Raw genomic sequence first — 15,660 nt, 5'->3', positions numbered from 1 at the left:
AAAGTTCTGCATTGGGTCCAACAAAATTACTTAAAAGATTAAATGAAAGCTGCCTAGGAAAGTATTGTAACTGACGCTATTATGGACAATAAATTAATACACTGTTCTGAAATTGAGCCTTTTTAAGTGATCATAGAAAGCAAACTTTTTTTTTGGGTCTTCATACAATTTGTCGACCCATGATCTGTGGCAGGGATCAGGTTTTCTCACACGGAAGCCCATTTCTGAATTCACCAATGGTCACATATAACACTTTGTCAACGGAGCCCAGTTTGTGCTTCCCTCTGTCATGATCCTGCCGCTCCAGCACGAGCTGTGCGGGTGCCCGCGCAGGTGCGCTGATTGGGAGGTTCACACCTGCGCCTCATGCGGCCTGATTATGCTGTGGATTTATATGACCGCGATGACAACTGGCCGGCGCCAGTTCGTTGATCTTCATGTCCCGTTCGTGTGCTCCGGTATCCCTGATTGAACCTGTGTGTACCGACCTTCGTCCGTTCTCCGACCAACCTTGTAAGCCTGACTCCTTCGTTACTTCTGCCTGCCTTGATCGTTCTCCTGTGTACCGACTCCTGCCTGTCCGCTCACCTGCTCTCTTTGCCCGACGTCCCAACTACCGCTGCTGCACCGGACTGCCTGCTCGATCCCCTACCTCTGCATATAATAAACGTGTCTCCTTGAACTACCTTGCATCTTCCGAGTCCTGCATTTGGGTCCTACTCTCGTTCCGATGGGACGTGACACCCTCCATCCATGTTCTGAGCTGCTTATCCTCACAAGGGTCATGTGAATGCTGAAGTCTATCCCCACTATCCTCAAGTGGGAGGGAGGGCATACCCTGAAATGGAGGGGACATAGAAACAAAGATCCAGTCACACTCACATTCACATTGATTAATCTACAATGCATGTTTTGGGGTTTTGTGGGAGGAAACCAAAGTGCCTGGAGGAAATCCACTCAGGCACGGGAGATCATGCAAACTCCACTTAGGTGGGGCCAGGATTTGAGACCAGGTTCTCAGAGCTGTGAGGGAGATGCTCTAATCAGTCGTGCCACCATACCTCCCAATTCGTGCATGTTATAAGAAAAACAAAACTTCAGCATTTTCTGCATTTTACCATCTTGGAGTGAATTTTCAAATTGCAGTTGCATTATACGCAATTATTGTGGCTCTAATAAAGTCTCAGTCACTGCTTCATTTCCTGACACAAAGCTTCCTCTTCTATCCCATTTTTTCAACAATGGGGTCTGCTACAGAAGGGAACAAGACTCCACTGTAACTAGCCTTCTGGCCTATTCACCTGGCGTAATCACCCTTAACCGATGAGAGGCCTTGCTCCTGGGAAAAGCTGTACGTCTGGGGGATCCCACACTGAATGCAGACATCAGTGCTGTGCAGACATCCATCTATTCAAATACTGCACCAATGCGAAAAAGGTGAAAAAGAAGATATTACGAAGCAAGGGAAAAAACAGTAGGTTTGTCCGAGCATTAACTCTGGGATGCTTTCTGTAAAAATGCCATTGCAGAGACAAAATCACTGCTTTCTGCAAAACAATGCTTCAGCAATCCGTTTTTGACCAGTGAGGTGTATTGAGGGGCATTTTTCCAACTCTGCAAAAATATTTTTATATATTGTCACTGTTGGCGGCACGGTGGATCAGCTGATAAAGCGTTGGCCTCACAGTTCTGAGGTCCCGGGTTCAATCCTCAAGTGGGAGGGAGGGCATACACTGAAGTGGAGGGGACATAGAAACAAAGATCCAGTCACGCTCACATTCACATCTATGTGTCTTCGATTAACCTACAATGCCTGTATGGTGTTTGTATGTTCTCCTTGTGCCTGCGTGAGTTTCCTCCGGGCACTCCGATTTCCTCTCACATTCCAAAAATATGCAACATTAATTGGACACTCTCAATTGCCCCTCGGTGTGATTGTGAGTGCAAATGTTGGCTGTCTCCATGTGCCCTGTGATTGGCTGGCAACCTGTTCAGGGTGTTCCCTGCCTCCTGCCTAACCACTCCCCGCGACCCTCGTGAGGATGAACTGTTACATCCATCCACGTGTAACAAAGGAGTTTTCTACATTTTAAAGTGGAAACATATTTGAAACAACTAAATGACTTAATGACAGAAAATCAATCCATCCATTCTCTGTACCGCTAAGTCTCATTTTAATTAAATATTTTTTTAAAAAGTATTTAAGAAAGGTAGCAATCTTGAAAGTGCCTGAGCAGCCTTGTGGGTTATTAGTGGGCCTGGGTGCGGTATTGGAGAGGCAAGGCAAAGGGCAACGAAACTTCTTTCTTCACTCTTCCTGCTGATCCTATCACTCGATTCTATGGACGTGCAGATGAAAGGCTCGTCTGTAACTGGAGAGGACAGACCAAGTAGAGGTAATGAGAACGTAAAAAAAAAAAGTGAATGCAAGAGAATGTTTTAGCAGTAGGTAGGGCAGGGTGAAAGAAAAAGTACCTTTGATTTCCTCAAACTAAGAGAAGAAAAACAGTCCTATTCCACTCCTCTAACTGGCCTGTTTGATTGACATTGAAGCAATGTGAGGCTCTTGGCTGTAATAACTTGCTTTTGTCAGGAGAGCTCAGTGCTTTGTCTTCTCTTGGTGGTGGGGCCTGGGGTCCACGGATCAGCCTTGACTTATTATGACTGGCTTTTGTCCTTCAGGATCAGTGGGAAACTTGACTTGCCCTTTGGTCTGTCATCGAAACAGGGCCCCCATACTGGGGCTGTTCCCAAGCATTGCAATGATGGAATGACAGAAGAGACAAGGCCAAAGTTTGTTCCAAGTCATATTTAATGAATGTCCGTTATTAATTTTTACTAAAGACTAAAGACGTTTGTAATTTTGATAGCAGTATTCATTTTCATTGAGGAAACCATTTTCAACATACAACTATTTATTTATTCTTAGGCCCAGAACACACATTAAAGAGAATCAGGCTTTTTCATTTTTTCAGATTTTCCCCTTTTCCAACTAAGGAGGAAAAACTGCAGATGTGACCTATGTCTAATGCAATTATCCTATAAGATTATCCTTTGGTCTGAGGTGTCATCAGAGTCCATTTGTTCTGATAATAGGGTCCAAAACAGGTCAGGCCAACAATCTTAAATATTTAACAAATCGTGAACCTACATGCTGAGATATGGATATTTGCAGGCTACGTATTTGTTCAATATTGACAAATAAAGATGTTCATGTGTTTGGAGAAAGATGACTACTCACAAGTCATCGTACCGTGAATTGTGTGGAATGGAATGTAGCCAATCAACAGGCAATGTAAGTGAAAAAAAAGGAGCAGCCATAAGTAAAAACAAATGCCAGACAGGAAGTGCCAACTTGTGGAGCTGGTGGAAGCTCGAGAATTCATACTTGTCCCTGCCAAGTTATTCCATGGTCTTTTTTTTTTAACCCAAATTTTTCACCAAGGTTATGATCATTTCCTCTTTCCATGTGTCCTCGGTGTTGCTTTTCTATATCTCTTCTTTGTTTTTGTTTGATCACGCGAGATTTTGGTCTTGGACTCAACGTATTTTGGATCAATGGTGAAAGAGAATCTTTACTTGTGTGGTGTTCTGTGTTGAGCTTGTTGGAGCACACCACGCACAGTATGACCAAATTGTTAATTGCCAGTTTGTCGTTGTTGTTTGGTTGAAGATTCATGTTTGGGGTCTGCAACAGAGAACTGCCTTTGAAAAATCCTTATGTACATACCAGGCCATAGAGACAACCATAAATTAACTTCAGAGGTTGTTGATTTGATTCATGTTGTACAATATATGCTGATAATTACTGGGGCGGACCATTCACTAATGATGCTGCCGTTGACTCTGTAACTCAATGCATTCTGGGTTGTCTGGAAACCATTGTTATAAGATATGACTCGATAACTCCTCACCAAAAACATATACAGGTTCTTTCACTGATTTTGGACATTACAACCCTGCATTTCAGAATCAGAATCATCATTATTTTGCCAAGTCAGTCAAAAACACAATGTTGAAGCCGATCTAGTATGACAACAGTCAATTGACAGATAATGCATTTGAGATAATAAAAGACCTTGCGAGAAGAGTACTTCATCCATGAACACAAAGTGCAGGATAATTAAACTTTAGTATAGCTCATTTGAGGAACATAGACAGTTACGAGGAAGGAAGGAAGGAAGGAAGGAAGGCAGTGTGTCAAAAGCAAGTGGAGAGACAGCCAAGGAATTTATTGGAGACTTTTCAAAGCAGTATAAGGAGATGTCATAAAGAATGGTGCACCTAAATGCTAAGATATGGATGTTCACAGGTTATTGCCAGTGCTGTCGACATTGAAAGTGACATGAGTGGAAAAACAAAAAGCTCTCAACTTGGCTTTCTTCCACCCCACCACCTTTGTTTCATTTCCATTCAGCTGTCTTCACATCCTATCAAACTAAACGTTAGGGTGTAATTACCTTTGAGGTGAGCAACTATCTAGTGGGAAACGGCAAAGTTACAGGGACAAACACAGAAGCTCGGAACGACGACAGGTGTTTCCTCCTGGGCCAAACTAAAATGAACATGGAAATGAATGTCTGAAATGCTTTCAGCAGGTAGCGGGATGAAAAGGGGAGGTAGGGATGGAGGAGACAGTGCATTGGAGCTACAGAGGTAATTATTCCACAACTCCTTCACCTGTGACAAGAGGTGGCCAGTGGGGGTTGGCATACAGGGAGCTGATTGTCATGTCCTAGAAAGCAACTGGGCGAAACGCCTTCTACTAACTTTCGCAATCAGTGAAGAAGCCCTTCAACTGTCTGTTTCTGACTTTCTCACACATGCATGCATATATTTTTTCCACTATTTTCACCATATCCCTCACATGCATACAGTGAAGAAAATAAGTATTTGAATACCCTGCTATATTGCAAGTTCTCCCACTTAGAAATCATTGAGGCGTCTGAAATTTTCATTGTATGTGCACGTCCACTGTGAGAGATATAATCTAAAAGGAAAATTCCAGAAATCACAATATATGAGTTTTTAACGATTTATTTGTGCGATACAGCTGCAAATAAGTATTTGAACACCTGTCTATCAGCTAGAATTCTGACTCTCAAAGACCTGTTACTCCGCCTATAAAAGTCCACCTCCACTTCATGTATTATCCTGAATCAGATGCACCTGTGTGAGGTCGTTAGCTGCATACCTGTCCACCCCATACAACGAGTAAGATTCAAACTTAGAACATGGCCAAGACCAAAGAGCTGTCCAGAGACACCAGAGACAAAATTGTACAATTCTACATGGCTGGAAAGGGCTACGGAGAAATTGAAACGCACCTTAGTGAAAAAAGGTCCACTGTTGCAGCAACCATTAGAAAATGGAAGAAGCTAAACATGACGGTCAATCTCAATTGGAGTGGAGCCCCATTCAAGATATCATCTCGTGGGATCTCAATGATTCTGAGAATCACCCCAGGACTACACGACAGGACTTGGTCAATGACCTGAAAAGAGCTGGGACCACCGTTTCCAAGGTGACTGTTGGTAATACACGAAGACCTGATGGTTTGAAATCATGCATGCCACGGAAAGTTCCCCTGCTCAAACCAGCATATGTCAAGGCCTGTCTTAAGTTTGCCAATGACCATTTGGATGATACAGAGGAGTCATGGGAGAACGTTTTGTGGACAGATGAGACCAAATTGGAACTTTTTGGTCATAATTCCACTAACTGTGTTTGGAGGAAGACGAATGACGAGTTCCATCCCAAGAACACCATCCCTACTCTGAAGCATTGTGGTGGTAGCATCATGCTTTGGGGGTGTTTTTCTGCACATGGGACAGGACCACTGCACTGTATTAAGGAGAGGATGACTGCAGCCATGTATTGTGAGATTTGGGGAACAACCTCTTTACCTCAGTCAGAGCATTGAAGATGGGTCGTGGCTGGGTCTTTCAATACGACAATGACTTGAAGCACACAGGCCGGAAAACCAAGGAGTGACTTCATAAGAAGCATATCAAGGTTGTGGTGTGGCCTAGCATGTCTCCAGACCTAAACACAATCGAAAATCTTTGGAGGCAGCCTGAAACTCTGTGTTTCTCAGCGACAGCCCAGACACCTGTCTGACCTAGAGAAGCTCGGTGTGGAGGAGTGGGTCAAAATCCCTCCTACAGTGTGTCCAAACTTGGTGAATAACTACAGGAAGTGTTTGACCTCTGTAATTGCAAACAAAGGGTACTTTACCAAATATTAACATTGGTTTTATCTGGTGTTCAAATATGTATTTGCAGCTGTATCACAAAAATAAATCATTAAAAAAATCATACATTGTGATTTATGGATTTTTCTGTTTAGATTATCTCTCTCACAGTGGACATGCACCTACGATGAAAATTTCAGACCCCTCCATGATTTCTAAGTGGGAGAATTTAATTAATTGATTAATTAATTTAATTAATTCTTCTTCTTTTCCTTTCGGCTTGTCTCGTTAGGGGTCGCCACAGCGTGTCATCTTTTTCCATCTTAACCATCTCCTGCATCTTCCTCTCTAACCCCAACTGCCCTCGTGTCTTCCCTCACCACATCCATAAACCTCTTTGGTCTTCCCCTCGCTCTTTTGCCTGGCAGCTCCATCCTCAGCACCCTTCCACCAATATACTCACTCTCTCGCCTCTGAACATGTCCAAAATAATTAATAATTAATTAATTAAATAATTAAATTTTTCAATTTACACTCAAGCAATAAAAAAGAACAAAGCTTTGAGGCTGAATTTATATCGGAACGCCAAATCCCCAATTCCATCCGTTGATTTAAAATTGTCAATTGAGTTTGTGTTCTAATATCATCATACTTAGATTAACTAAAAACCTGAAATGTGCATGGGAAAGTGCCAATAATGCAGGTAAAACATGCATATAACTCCAGTGTCAGTGCCAAAAATCCATATGGTTATATTCATATTGTTACACTCCTCCTTGAGCCATGACCTTAAAGTGGTGGAGGGGTTTATTTGTCCCAATGATCTTAGGAGTTAAGTTGTCTAGGTCTCGATGCCCTTGGCAGGTTCACCCATGGCATGTTGGTCCTAGATGGAGGACCAGACAAAGTATGCCTCCAAAAAACCCTTGATAAACATAAGTGTGGTTTTGACCGAACCATGGAAAGGTGTACTAACATGAAACCGTCAGCAGGGTCCTCTAGAGTGCATGGGAATTCGCCTAACTAGTCTACATGTGTCAGAGTTTGTTACACATTACTGAGAGTGAGTCTGATTTGTTTCCTTTGAGGGTTGGACTCCGCCAAGGCTTCCATTTTTCACCAATTGTGTTAATAACTTTTTTGGCAGAATTTCTGGCTGCAGCTGAGGTGTAAAGGGGGTCCAGTTTGGTAGCCCAAGTATTACATCCCTGCTTTTTGCAGATGATGTGGTTCTGTTGGCTTCATCAAGCCGTCATCTCCAACTCTCACATGAGTAGTCCACAGATGCGTGTGAAGCGGCTAGGATGAGAATCAGCATCTCCAAAATTGAGTCCGTAGTCCTCAGCTGGAAAAGCGAGTAGTAGCCTCTCCAGACCGGGGATGAGATCCAGCCCGAAGTGGAGGAGTTCAAGTATCTTGGGGTCTTTTTCACAAGTAAGGGAAGAATGGAATGGGAAACTGACAGGAGGATTGGTGCAGATTGTGGTTTGTTGTTGAGATCGTATCGGTCTGTTGTCATTTTGAAGGAGCTAAGTTGAAAGGCGAATGGGGAGGCAGAGGAGAGATGTGTGAGATGTGGAAAATATATAATAAAATACCTGGAAAAATTTGGGTCACTACAGCTATTTAGTAAAAACTCTTTTCTAAAGTTCCCAATTGCATTCTAATATTATAATTGAAAACTCGAGCAGAATTATCAAGTATGGTTTCAAAGTTTTGAGAGCCCAAAGAAAGGACAGAAACCCTGTGACTAATTTAATCAACAAATAGAATATGAGGAAACATAATTTACATGCAAAATAAGTCAACTCTAGGGGGCATTTTTCATCCCTTAGTACAAACACCAAGCTTTTTAATAACTTGAGTGGATTTGTAGTGAAATTGTCACAAGAGTCGATTTAATTTGATTTCCCCTTAGTTGCTGTGCAGTAGACCTATTACGTGTATTATAAACCTTCAACTTTCTTATGCTATAGAGGGCACCATGTTAAGGCAAGGTGCCATTAATGGGCAATAATGTTTTGAAACAATTGTTTAACTGGCCTATTACCTGCGAATGAGCACTTTAGAGTCTACCCCCTCACCCAAAGATAGCTGCGATAGGATGCAGCACACCCTCGACCCTACTGAGGATAAGTGGTGCCAAAAATGGATCGATAGAGACAATATACATGCTAAACAAATACTGTAGAGTGTTTACAGGCCAGCTCTGAGTCCTTTTTTTTTTTTTGCTTTCATTGTAGTGAAAGTCTAAATTGGTATCAGCCCTTCATTGTGCAGAAGTAAAGGACCCTTTGCTGTAAGTGCTGCTGTAAATCCAAACGGTAGGTTGGGCAATAAATCAAATAGTACAAGTTACCATTGGGCTTAGGTCCAATTGTATTACCTGTGTAAATTTCACTGTCACCCTCGTAGGCAAAAGGGCTTGTGTTACCGCCATGGTTGCCATATGGAACTTTGTAAGAATATACATAAATAGAGACAAATGGATACATAGGGGTGAGATTAAATGTCACCAGAGGGGGAATGAAGTGGGGGAAGAGAGCTTCTGGTTAAATCCCAAGTGTGTAAAGTATCTCATAGTTAGCTAGGAGAGAGTATATTTAAGATCACAAAACAAGAGAGAGAAATTGCACCAGATTGAAATTGCTTAATTTTTCATTTGAGTTTCAGTGCAAAAGGAGAATGTCTGACTTCTCAAAAATAGAATATGCGCTCTTGGTGCATGACCAAATAATCAAGTAAATATTTTTGTAAGTGAGTATGTGTAAAAAAGCTTTTAAAAACAGACAACACACTACCTCGACATATCTGAACAGTTTCACTCCATCTTAAAACTGTATGAATCCAGACATACCATAACTGTGAAAGACAAAGGATGAAGATTTTGAGAAATCCAACCAAAAGATCTTGTTTTTAGGTGGGAAAATAAGATTAATGTTCAGAATATTTTAATCCAATTTACAGTGACAGTAATTTCATCCATCCATCCATCCATCCATCCATCCATTTTCTGAACCGCTGATCCTCACGAGGGTCGCGGGAGTGCTGGAGCCAGTCCCCGCTGTCATTGGGCAGGAGGCGAGGTACACCCTGAACAGGTTGACATGCAGGGCATATTGAGACAGACAACAGTCACACTAACAATTACACTTCTAGGCAATTTTGAGTCTCTAATTAATGCATGTTTTTGGGATGTGGGAGGAAACTGGAGTGCCCAGAGAAAACCCACCCAGGCACAGGGAAGAACATGCAAACTGCACAAGGGCGAGACCAGGATTTGAACCCGGTCCTCAGAACTTTCAGGTAAGCGCTCTACAGCTGCTCCACCATTCTACCAGTTTCGTAAATTAGTTACAGTATCAAAAATATAACTGTTTCGTGATTTGATGTTTTGCATTTCCATGCCACCAAACCTAAAAACAAATGGTGGTGGTAAAAAATATACAGCCTAAGAATACGTGTGGTTTTAATTAATTTTATTTCGTGGGGATAATAAGATTTTCTGCATTGCAGTGGTTTGCTAAAAAGAATTTAAACTTTTTAACAATGTATGTCTGATCTTTGGAACCATAATGTCTGTTCAATTTGTTTTTAGATTAAGATGGCTTTCTACATAAAAACCTACATTAAAGCCGTGTTTGAATTTACTAATAACTTGCATCGTAAATTATCAAGAGTGCAAAACATGATTCATAAATTAATAAAACATACCCTAAATATTTACTCTTGCGTGACGAACAACACAATGTTCCTTATTTTTGTTATATTTAACATTTTCCTTTTTGGTTTATAGCCACTGATACCCTTGTGTAAAATGTTCACAAATGCCAAAAAAAATATTGAAGATCTGGAGCTACAAAGCCACCTTAACCCTTTTTTCATTGGCTCTTGGTGTAATTGTTAAGCTTCTGTACGATATCAATAAAATCAAAGGATGAAAGCGTGTTTTGTCCCATCTAACCTCCATTTGCCTATACAATGGTAACTAATTTTATATGTGTGTGTTACTTATTTTCATGTGCCTCTATCTCTTTTATGTTGCAGAGTGCACAAGTTCAGGGAATGGGAGCCGGGTGGGGGGGGGCTTGCACAGAACTTTATGAGGAAGGGAAAAACATGACAGAAGATATGCAGGGAGGTTTGACACCACAGCGCTAAAGGAGCAAAGGATTCTTCTTCTCTGATGTTGCTTCTTTTGTCTCCCAAAATCAACAGACTCATGTCTAGCCAGCAGAACGATGCTCTTAATCTCGCCCTGCTTGTCTTTGCTGTGGCCAAAACTTGATTCATGAGGTTGGCTTACTGTGGTACAGGTAGGTTAACACAATACACTTTCACACCACTTTAGCAGATAGTAACAAATCGTAAGTTTCTATGCACATGGAAGCCTTTATTTATTTTATCTGTCAGTTCTTTGCTGCTAGGAGCTGAGTTGTATTCGTTTTCTTTTCGTGTGCAAGTCTGTTTTTGAATGACCGTAAATCAACCTTGGAATTCACCTTACACAGCCATATGTGAAAAGTGGAATGGAATCTTTATAGGCGAGAACTCCAAGCCAGAAACGCACGCACGCGTGCACCTGTGCGGCAAACAGATGTGTGAATTAAAACCCATCCAATTGGATTAGGCTGATCAGTCTGATGACGGTGATTACCTCTGATTGTGAATCACAACATTGGCAATGGGGAGAAAAAACAGTTTCCCCTGGATACGCCGCGCCGCCGACCATTCAATTGCAATTATATCCACCATATTAGCAGATTAGCAGACAAGCTGACCCCAGCATGGATCTGAGCCAAAGCAGAGCCCTGACAAGTCTCGAGGCAGGTGTTAACCCCCACCCCCCAGCTCGTGCATTCTCCCAGGACAGCATGATGGAGCTGCTAGGTTGCAGCTGTAACAGTGGCACTCGATGTGGCTTCAATAGCTTTTAGCAGCTAATACTATTGGGGGGGTGTAAGCCCATCTATGTGAGGGAAGTACGAGGGAACATTTCTATGCACAACTAAAAAGACATCCTGACATCTAGAATGCTTACATCACATATCTAAATTGTTATGTTGTTAGGAGGGAAAGGTTCGACAGTAGAACTCAAAGTCCCATCCATCCATCCATCAACTTTTTTTAGCTGCTTATCCTCAGAAAGGTCATGGGAGGGCTGGAGCCTATCCAAGCTGCCATCGGGCAGGAGGAAGGGTACTCCCTGAAGTGGTTGTCAGCCAATCGCAGGGCACATGGAGACAGACAACAGTCGCAGAGTTTCCAATTAATGAATGTTTCTGGGATCTGGGAGGAAACCGGAGTCCCGGAGGAAACACACGCCGGCACGGGGAGAACATGCAAACTCCATACAGGCAGGGCCGGAATTTGAACCCCGGTCCTCAGAACTGTGAGGCCAATGCTCTACAGTTGCGCCCACCGTTCCACCCCCAATAAATTAGAAGAAATGTAATGCTAAAAAAAAACAAAAAAACTGTTAAAAATTAAAGTTTCAGAAATGAAGACCAAAGAGACCTCAGTCTTTGCTCATAATTTTTGCAATTAAGCTCAAACGTGTAATGCATTTAGAAACAATTCTCGGTCGGTTTGCAACATTCGATAAGTCATTTTTCGCCACAAGGCTTGCATTTTTTTTAAGCTGCCACAGCGGTTTCTTCACAATCTGATTGATATTTATTGAGAATTGTTGTTCAGAGTTGTTCAGTCAAATTGAGCAAAGCTTTTAAAGGGGTATCACAGAAAAGAAAAGAGTTTGAAAATGTAATTACAAAAAAGACAGCACTACCTGTGAAGAAGAGGAGGAACGTAAAGTATAATGTAACTAGTATAATGAGGCATTGGATTTGAGTGTTGAATGGGACTGCCGTGCTCTACTCTGTGAGGGAATGACTGTTATGAGCCCTGCAGTTCTTTTGTTGGGTGGCACCTTTTGCACTTCTCGCCTCTCTTCCCAGTAATCAGCACCACTTTGGCCTTGCACCTGTCATCAATTGGCCTTCATCATCACCTGCAAAAAAGAATGCCAGACCCCGGAAACCCTCGCCAGAGTATTAGTGTTCTCACGTGGTACCAACAAGTAAGCTGCAAGAGACCTCACCATCTTTCTGACCTCGGTGTTTTTCCCTTGTCTTCAGTGATCCAGTGTTGACCTCTTCCACCATCCCACCCACCAACTAATGCCAGTTGCCTGCTGCACATTCTCTGTCTTGACAACCAGCCAGTACGGATCAAGGATCAATCTCCATATCTGCATCTATAAACTGCTCAGACCCCGCTTGCTTGTGGGTGTGCTTATAATCATATCTTCACAAAGACAGGACAATATAGGGTAGGACTGGAAAGGACAGGGACAGGTAGGGAATCACACACGACAGTGGATGTGGAGGTGTGGTGGGAGCGGCAATGTAAATCATATTCATTCAAACCATGCAGTTTTTAATGGTAAACTTTGATTTATGTGTGCAGTAATGCAAGTAATGTGACATCGAACCAAGTTGACAGTGTAACCTGTCAATTAATTAAACAGAGGACGGTGACAATGTAAAGGGATAACAGAAGTGAAGAAACTTTTTTTTTTGTCTCAAGATGATCCTGGAAGAAAAGTAAAAAAGAAAAACAAAATCTACTGAAATAGTTAAATGTATCTCTTCAACCTGAGCCATGCCAGAGCTATTCAAACCCTGCAGTGTATGTTTGCGTGTGTGCTGCTATCATTAAAATGACACACTTCAATAAGTATATTCCAAATTTTGAAAAAAAGGATTGATCTTGCCTTTAATGTAATATTTTCATCTTGGAGTGATTTTTTTTTTGTATGGAAATACTTGCTTGGAGGATCTGTTTCTCCTGTCAATGTGTTTAAACCATCTCTTGAGATCACTATTCAAACAATTGTGTTTTTCACTTCACATTAAAATTATAAAATGTTCAGGAAGTAATGATGATTGAAAAGAACTACGGCTGTAACAGAGTAGACCCTGAGTTTAGCATTTTTTAGAGAGAGAGCTGTAAAACTCAAGTATTCAAGTTTCTTTGAAAAATACATTCTGGTTTCATTCTTTTGCCATTGTTCAACATTGTTCTCAAGTGAAAACTAATAGGAAAATTTATATTTTAACAGTAATTTTACTGTACTTAAAAATAAATGTAATAATGACTGGAACATTTATTTTATAAAGATTCCAGGTATCTCATACAATTTAATATTTTAAGAGCCAACTGGTATTTTGGGCACACAAACAGGTCTACGTTAACATCTGAATAGTAAACAATATACAATATTTTATCGTCACACTAGCTTAGAGAATATAATGAGGCATTGTCTGTCCTGTTTTCTGTTAGGAAGCCCTCCTAATGAAACTAATTATACTTCACATTGTCACTGTCATATTAAAATAATGTATGTATTTCAATTTCTAAGCAGAGGCTCAGATCACACACCAAAATGTAATATATTCTCTCAACAAAGGAAAAGTGTGGGGTGATGAAAAGCAACGGTCTTGCTATTCCTGTTGTGATTTAACAAGGAGTTCAAGTGCCAATTAATACCATAGGTGCAAAGATATTAATATTAGGGGAAAGAAGAAATAATGCAGAGGTGGTATCAAACACTTTGTCAACTGATCCATACATTTATATTCATACCTTTATTGCGTTACTGTCACATCATACTTACAATATATTGGAGGCAACGGGATTTGATTCCTCCCGAAACATTGGTTTGTGTGATGTTGTAAGTGCTTCCGATGTCATGATTCCTTCATATCTGTGCTTTTCCTTGCCCATTTGTTTCATCTTTGCGTTTGACTTATCTTGATGTGGCAGCTGTTGGTATTGACCATTTTTAGACAAAGCACTCCTTTTGTCTCGTTTTCCACATTAATTATGCCATGTGGGGTGTCTATAGGGTTCACGAGGCCCAAGAATCCAATTCTATGGATTTGATAAAAATATAAAAAACTCTCTGAGCTTGGAACCGAATCACAGCATCTTGAAGAAAAGCTTAAAAAAGTAATGAAATGCATCCTCTCTAGTGTTGTTGCGAAATTATTTAAAAAAATCAGGTTAGAGCATAATGCTTATAGTGGTCAGGCACTGAAATTACTACTGTAGCTACTGTATATTAAATTGTACGCAGACAGCTCAAAGCTATAAAAAACAAAACTCTCAAAGTGATTTCATCCTAATCAGAGCAGAACAAAGAAACAACAACAAACAGAACCTTAGGAGTTGTATTGTATCTCATCACTTAAAATATTTAGTGCCAACCAATTGTGCATCATTGTAAGATTGAACTTGTTCGCTTACCAGTAACAACACCACAACAGATTAAATGCAGTATGTGCAGTGAAACATTGGGGAGCATTTTACTGGGCAAATATCCCAGCTTGGCTTTTCCAACCCCGCTGGTCATGAATGATTTCGGCTGCCTTTATAGATGCCCATGCTGAGCTGATGGGCTCTGATACTGTATGCCTTGCCGATGATCACCACACAACTTACTCAACATGCTGACCTCTAAGATGGAAGTCTGGTATAGGGGCCCCACATTTCAGCCAACACGGGTGACATGTGAAAAGAGCCAGATGCTTGAACAGAAAGAACCATGGCATTGCTGAGCCGGACCTGCTTCGTTCATATAGTGGGTGAACAGCAGGAGGGGCTCATTGGGGGCAGCCAAAATCCCAGGTGATGGGCGGCCGGGACAATGTCCCAGTGGTGAGTTCATAGAAAGAAGACAGGTTGTTTTGTGGTTATAGTCTACTCCGGGACATTAAAGTAATTAGAGCACAGTCGAAAGGTCAAGGCTTTACCGTCTAAGGCCTGCTGAACTCTGCAAGGGACTGACTACTATGGAGAGGCAGATTGACTGGTGCCCCATCAACCTTCTCAAACTTCATATCAAAAAGAGGCTATAGAATGTGAAATTGTCTTTGTAAGCATGTCAAAGCTATGGTTAGGGAGTAATTTGATATACACATTCACGGTGGCCCGGGTCTTTGTTTAGCCTTTGCATCTTCTCCTTGTTTTCATGAGTTCTCTACAGGTACTCTGACTTCCAGTTCAGAAACATGGTTGTTAGGTTAAGTGAGGACTTTTTCTCCACATGAAGGGCTAACTCTTTTTTAAAAAACTAATTTCCAGGACTGGGAAGGGGCATGAAAATAATCTTGGAATATGGGTGGGGCTAGTATATTGATTGGAGAGACCTGACTCAGTCTTTGGAGCAAATTAATTACGAAACTGAGTGGTAAAAATGAAAATGATCAGTCAAGTGCCTCGCTGTCAGGATAGGGTGTGGGAGGTAGATTTAAGAAACATCTATTAATTGACATTGAAATCCACAGAATTTTGGAATCTATTGTTGTTGATATGTTTGAAACTTTCTTTGACAGTTAACAACAATATAGCCAGAAAAGAGTTGCAAATGAACGTCAACTTATTCTTGTTTTTTTTAATCCCAC

Source organism: Syngnathoides biaculeatus, chromosome 7 (assembly GCF_019802595.1).
Source record: "Syngnathoides biaculeatus isolate LvHL_M chromosome 7, ASM1980259v1, whole genome shotgun sequence".
In the NCBI taxonomy this organism is placed as follows: domain Eukaryota; kingdom Metazoa; phylum Chordata; class Actinopteri; order Syngnathiformes; family Syngnathidae; genus Syngnathoides; species Syngnathoides biaculeatus.
The sequence above is the reverse complement of the archived record's forward strand: the minus strand, read 5'-3'. Positions refer to the sequence as shown.